Genomic DNA, 7,808 nt, shown 5'->3' on the forward strand with positions numbered 1-7,808 from the left:
TCATTTAAATACAATTAGCATTTTAATTTCATATTCAAAGTTTTACACTTTGCATAATGAATAGCTAACTTCCTAAAGTTGAGATGATAAGGTGAAACTCTTGGCATGATAATAAGGTTATTAAAAGGTAAGAATCTATGTTTTATATTATTTAATCATTATTTATTGTTTATGTTATATTTATTTCTTTAAGCATTTTTATACCCTACTTATAAGTGGGAGTTTTGATTTATTGTTGCTATATGTTACACTAAATTCTTGGAACCATTTAAATGTTAGTTTGGTATTACCAACCATTTAAAGTGGATGCCTTGATTTATTATATATAAATATATTATAATATTAAATTCTTGGAACCATTTAAATGTTAGTTTGGTTTTACCAACCATTTAAAGTGAGAACCTTGATTTAGTGTTTACAAATATATATAGCACAATAAATACTTGACCACATTTATAAGTTTTGGTATATATTATATACTTATAAGATAATAATTAATAACATAATATAAATATGATTATTTAATATATTGGAACCATTTTATTAAATGGATTTCAATATTGTTCGTTAATGTTAACTTTATTAAAATACCAAGAGTGGATCCTTTAATCTCCACTACTTAAATTAAAATTTGAACAATTAAAATTTACCCATTAAAGATTCGAATAATTAAAATTAAAAAAGAAACAAAAACAAAAACAAATCAAAAAGACATTGTAGTGGACTTGTAATTACCTTAGCTTCCCTGTGGATACGATATCGGACTCACCGAATTATACTACTTTTGGACAACCTGCTCTTGGGAGTGCAACAATCAAATTGACAACATAAGATCATGAAACTCATTAAGAAGTGCACCGTATATTCTAAACAGGTTCCTAGTCGAATCAGCCTCCTAAAACAAGGATAAAGGTTGCTCGAGCTTGAGACTAGCATCTGTGGTGTTAACGCCATGTTTCATTGGCAAGGGCATGTAGATATCCATTCACACAGATGGGTGATCATGGGATGATGCACTGAACTACCTTCCCTCGGACTGTCCAAGTGGTTCTCACTTATCGAGTGGAATAGTTTGTAGTTATGGTTGTACACCATTAGTCCTTTGACACGGGACAATGTAGGGGCTATACGTACTAGCACGCACTTTGATCCGTTTACTGACTCCATTGAGGGTCATCAGGTGGCGAAGTTGGGTGTTGTTTTGAAATACGTATGAGTAAAAGCATTGTAGTCGGGGATTCACCGTTCGCCTACGGGTGAAGATATCCTATGTGATATGATGAGTTAATAGTGCAAGGAGTCTCTGGTTAAAGCAAGAAATGTGCTTTAGGGAGAGGTATTTTCCTAGTTTCACATATCATGCCTCTGTTAATACTCAAAGATAAATTGCATGGTTATCGAATTCATATGCAACTCTCGTTATACAAATGGTTGCAGATTCGATCGAGATATATGTGTTGAAGGGATCGTACTGTACGCTAATCATGAGTAAAGGTTCTTGCAGTCACTATCAGTGATACCTAGGGGATCATGGGGCGATGCTACTAGACGCTCTTACCATGATCCGATGGGTCCAATCAGAAATGAGTTCTGACAATCTTGATCAAGGTGTTGAAGAAAAGAATGGGACTAACTAGGGTAAGCTCGAATAAGAATAAATGTTATTCTGAATCACATGGAGATGTGAACCCACGGCAAGCTGTATTCCTAAACCATTGAGGGTCACATAAGTATGGGGTTTGTTTTAGACAACCGAATCGACTAGGAACGAATTTAGAATATGCATTGTTTACAAATGAGTTTCAACATCGAATTAACATTCATTTGTATTAAAGCATAATCAAGGACTTTATCTATGCAGCTTGCATGGGTATACAGATAAAGTAAAACGAAACCATTAAAAATTAAATTATAATAAAATAAAGATTATTTATTACACTTGAGTAAATAAATTACCCAGCCAACAGTTGGCTTACAAGGCATCTACTCTAACAATCTCCCACTTGCCCTAGAGCCAACTACCAATAAACTTTAATCCTACTGCTTCGCAATGCTTTTTAAACACTGGTCCTGGCAAGGGCTTTGTAAGTGAATCAGCAACATTATCTGCAGAGAGGACACTTTCAACTGATATATCTCCTCTTTCCACAATTTCCTGGATGATGTGGAACTTCTTCAATATATGTTTGGATCTTTGATGAGACCTTGGTTCCTTTGCTTGCGCAACAACACCAGTGTTGTCACAATACACCGGGACTGGATCAACTCCATTAGGAGTAACGTCCAACTCTTGGACAAAATTCCTTATCCGAACTGCCTCTTTGGCTGCATCAGATTGAACAATGTATTCAGCTTCAGTGGTGGAATCCGCAACGGTGTCTTGCTTGGAACTTTTCCAAGAGACAGCCGCTCCATTTAGCATAAATACAAAACTAGAGGTCAATTTCGAATCATTTACGTCATATTAAAAGCTAGAATCAGTGTAGCCTTCCAATTTCAATTCTCCACCCCCATAGACCGTGAACAAGTTCTTAGTCCTTCTCAAGTACTTAAGAATATCTTTCACGGCCTTCCAATGCATTGGACCAGGGTTCGCCTGATATCTGCTTGTAACACTTAGAGCGTAAACAACATCAGGACGAGTCCATATCATACCATACATGATACTACCAATAGCTGACGCATATGAATTACGTGTCATCATCTCTATCTCTTCATCAGTTCTAGGACACATAGCTTTAGATATAGTAACACCATGACACATTGGTAAGTATCCTCTCTTGGACTTTCCATAGAGAATCGCTTCAGAATGGTATCGATATAAGTGGCTTGGGCGAGTCCTAGCATCCTTTTTATCTATCTCTATAGATCTGTATTCCCAATACATAGGATGCTTCACTCATGTCTTTAATGGAGAATTTACTTGCTAACCTTACTTTAATTGATTTCAGCAATCCTACATCATTCCTAATGAGTAGTATGCCATCAATATAAAGTATAAGGAATGTCACTGCACTCCCACTAACTTTCTTGTACACACATGGTTCCTCAAGATTCTTGGTAAAACCAAACTCTTTGATAGTGCTATCAAATCTGAGGTTCCAACTCCTTGACGCATGTTTGAGACTATATATAGATCTCTGAAGTTTGAATACCTTATGTTCACTTCCTACTGATGTGTATCCCTCAGGTTGAGACATATAAATTTCTTCTTTGATGTCTATATTGAGGAATGCAGTCTTTACATACATCTGTCATATCTCATAGTCATACCATGCTGCTATGGTTAGTAGTATTCTAATGGACTTAAACATAGCAACTGGTGAAATAATTTCCTCATAGTCAACTTCTTGCCTTTGAGTATAACCTTTTGCAACCAGTTTTTCTTTGAAGGTCAATACTTTCCCATCCGTCCCAAGCTATCTTTTGTAGATCCATTTGCATCCTATGGGAACGATTCCTTCAGGTGGATCCACTAATGTCCAGACTTGGTTTCAATACATAGAGTCCATCTCAGACTGCATGGATTCAATACATTTAGATGAATTGGTATCAGATATTGCTTCTTTGAAGTTCATTGGATCACATCCAACACAAGACTCATCATGGTCTCGTTCATGAAGAAGCGTATATCTAGCAGCTGGTCTAATAACCCTATCAGACCTTCTAGGAGCTCGTACTTCAACTACTGATTCCTGGGGATTAGGTTCAACTTCTAAAGTTGAGGGAGTATCTTGAATTTCTTCAAGTTCGATCATCTTGCCTTTTCTATCTAATAGAATCTCTTTTTCCAAAAAAAAGTGGCATTTTTTGAAACAAATACTTTTGCTTCATTGTGATGATAGAAATAATATCCAACAGAATTCTTTGGATATCCTACAAAGTAGCACAAAGTGAATCTACTATCCAATTTGTCTCCCACTGTCTGCTTCACGTAAGCAAGACATCCTCATATTCTCATGTAAGAGTATTTGGGAGTTTTTCCCAACCATATCTCATATGGTGTTTTATCCACTACTTTGGCATGGACATTATTCAACAACATTGCCGCAGTTTCAAGTGCAAAGCCTCAAAACGATGTAGGCAGTTCAAAGAATCCCATCATGGATCGAACCATGTCCATCAGGGTTTGATTTCGATGTTCAAAAACACCATTCAATTGTGGTGTTGCTGGTGGAGTCTACTGTAAGAGAATCCCATTCTCTTTTAGACAACCCAAAAATTCAGCACTGAAGTATTCTCCACCTTGATCAGATCGAAGTGCTTTAATAATTCTTTCTAGCTGATTTTCTATTTCAGATCTGAATTTTTTGAACTTTTCAAATTCTTCAGATTTGTGTTTCATCAAATAAACATACCAATACCTCGAACGGTCATCAGTAAAGGTAATGAAGTAGGATCGCCCATATTTTGTGCTAACACTTATCAGGCAACAAACGTCCGTGTGGATCGAATCCAGTAGACCATGCGCACGTTCCACATTTCAATTGAATGGAGTCTTAGTCATTTTTCCTTTTAGACAGAACTCACAAGTTGGTAGAGAGTTTATGTCTGACAGGTCAAACATGCCTTCTCCCACTAGCTTGTGCATCCTTCTTTGGGAAAAATGACCTAGTCTAGCGTGCCATATTTGTGTGGGATTTGGATCATCTAACTTTCTTTTGTTTGTTGTTGAAATCCTATTTTCTTTGACATTCACTTATCGTTTTAAGAACATTTCTGATGTATATAATTTCTTATGTCCAGACTTCTTGCAGTGAAATAAATATGTTCTGAATCATCGAGCTTTGTAGGCTCTTTGAGTGTCCTTTAGAGTTTGCCTCTTATGGGGTGTGTTTTTCATCTGAGGGACATAACATTTCTTTCCCTTACTTTGTGGGCCATTTTTCGCTTGATGAGAGGTTCATTAGAAAAACAACATTTTTCTCTTTTATGGTGATCTCATAAGTCATAAGCGTATTGACTAGCTCTTCGAGGCTATCATCTATCTTAGTCAAATATAAGTTCTCCATAACCACGTCAAATGAGGAAGATAGAGACAACAAATTGATGTTATCTAGTAACTCGTTAGGAATCACATATTCCAGGCCCACCACATTCTCAATAAGCCCCGTCACTCGTACACCATGCTCATCGGCCAAAGCCCCATCTTCGTGTAGTAATGAGATCTTTGAAAATGATATGCATAATTGTATGAGTTTTATGCACCATGCAACTCTTGCAAGTGCATTCGAATGTCAGCAACATTCAACATTTCCTCAAACTGTCCCTCCAGTTCATTTGACATAAAAGCGAGCATGTTACACTTCAGCTTGCATACTATGGTCCTACCATCTTGCCTGCTTTGTCAGTTCAACAGGACTGACATTAGTGTGTGCATTTTCTCCGAATTCAGAACAATTTCTCAACCAGTATTGAAAGTTTGGTTCGGTTAGCTTGTTAATAACAAAAATGTATTACGTGAAGAAATCGAAAATATACTGATATGGAAACAGAATAATTGTTGCTGATTATTTTAAAATAATTTTAAGATATAAAATATGGAATTTTATTTTATAAATTCCCTCCCACTATTTTGACATTTCCACCACCCTCTGATGAAAAAGAAAAATCGTATTTTCTTAGTGGGCACGTAGTGTCCAATTAGTCAATTATAATCCCGAATAATATCAGCCAATTATAATTTTTAAAAAGTAGAATCCAATTGCATCCCTATGCAACCTCCGCGTGTTTTGCCTCACTTTTAATAAGGACCCAATAATATGACGCCGTTTATTTTCGCGTGTCAAACCGACCCATCAATATTGAATTGTAGTGGACGATCGTCGTGAGTTCCCCCAATAATATAAGCCGAAGTCATGGGAGTTCCACTCAATTCACATCATATGTCCAGTGGAAGTCACAGCTTTCCGGCGTCCAGGCCTCCCCAATAATATGAGCCAGACACTGTCCGTCGGTACCGATCAAGCATGCAACCACGGTTGATGGAAGGCAAGGAAAAATTAAACTCTTTTAATTTTTACTTTTCTGGTTTGATATAAAATTTGAATCTTATTCAAAATGAGGGATTTTAATTTTAAAATTGTCTCATCATTTTAATTTAAAATCGCGTGCCATGTTTGTATGTTTGCCGGATTCATGCAACTATCTTATTTAATAATATACATACATGCATACTACTATATATCGCATATAACATAATATGACATTCAACAATAAATAAATAAGGATGATCGATCGCCAACACTATTAAATCCATGTGAGCCAAACATGGATCCATGTCCAAAACCTAGGTGAATGCAGGGATGCAAATGCAAATATTACAAAAGCTTCCAAATTTTTAAATGTCTTCATCTTGTGCATCGGGTCCACCATCTTCAAGTCTTGATCTCCCACTATTTCTAATGATTAAATTTAAATAGTCATGGCACATAAGGGATACATCTCATGGGGGAGGGAACGGACCATAAACCAGGCCCACTTTAAAAATATCAAATATTAACAAAACGAATAAAACAGTAAAATATTCTAACATACACCTAACACATTAGTCAAGGCTCTCGATCATCCTTCATGTATTTAATATCAAATATTAACATCAATTTAATTAAACAATTTTAATTAACTGATAAACCAAATATCTAATAATTTTATTACTAACCTCCACAATTATTAAAGAATTTAAAAAATTAAATAAACACCTTTATTTAATTTTCAATTAAATCAATAATAATTAATTTCATGTAAAAACTCATTTTTACCATAAATAATTAAAATCATATTATAATTATTTATTTTACCAGAAAATTATTAATTTTCTAAAATTTAATTTTTCAAAAGAAAAATTGAACCAATTTTGAAAAATCAGAAAATTGCACCCTATGCCCAAACCATTCAAGCCCATCATCCAGCACGCTTCCCGAGATGATCCCGGGCAGCCGCCAGCGCTGCTCGCCCGCTGCCCGAACGTTACGGGCAGTGGCGGCATTCCTCTGCTCGCAGAGCGCGCACAGGCGCGCGCAGCTTGCGGATGCTCTGCACGCCGCGCCGCGCTGTGCGCGCTGCCCTGCTTACGCGCTCTACCCGGAACAGTTCCAGGTAGACCCCAAAAATTTTTTTTTTGTTTTTTGTTTTCAGAAAAAAATATTTTATATGGTGCTACAATTTTCCGAAAAATTTTCTTGTGTGGTTAGAAACAAATTATTCAATATCAAAACCATAAGCTTTAGAAAAAACCTTGGCTCTGATTGTAAAGGCCTAAAAATCCGTATTTGAAAATTTGCGAAAAAATTAAAAATTTTCTTTTAAACTAAATAAAATATCCAGTTCATAAAATAAACTGTTGAATAACGTGTCATGTTTAAAAATAGCAGCGGAAGAAATTAATGTTGTAAAAATAACTGTAAAAATTTTATCCAACGGTAGATAAAAATGTTTGAGCGATAAAAATAATAAATGCTGAAAATGAGGTCCTCGGGTCCCACTACTGCCGACTCGAGCTGGCTCACTGATCCCCGCCTTCGGTCCCGACATCATCAGTACCTACAACAATCAAGTCTAGTGAGCCTAAAGACTCAGCATGCATATATCGTAAATAACAAATAAATAAATAATAAAATCGCATGCAAGTGAAAATTTCCTGTACTGAGGTGTAACGTAAAATATCATTTCATTGGTAATTATAGTACGTGCATAACTGAACTGAAAATATCATAGTGAAAATGTTTGCTCCTTGGAGCCCTGTAATGAAATAACTTGTAATAATTTTCTGGTGAGATTATGGTCTACGCAAGTGGTCCCTGAACTGA

Source organism: Primulina huaijiensis, chromosome 4 (assembly GCF_012295235.1).
Source record: "Primulina huaijiensis isolate GDHJ02 chromosome 4, ASM1229523v2, whole genome shotgun sequence".
Taxonomy (NCBI): domain Eukaryota; kingdom Viridiplantae; phylum Streptophyta; class Magnoliopsida; order Lamiales; family Gesneriaceae; genus Primulina; species Primulina huaijiensis.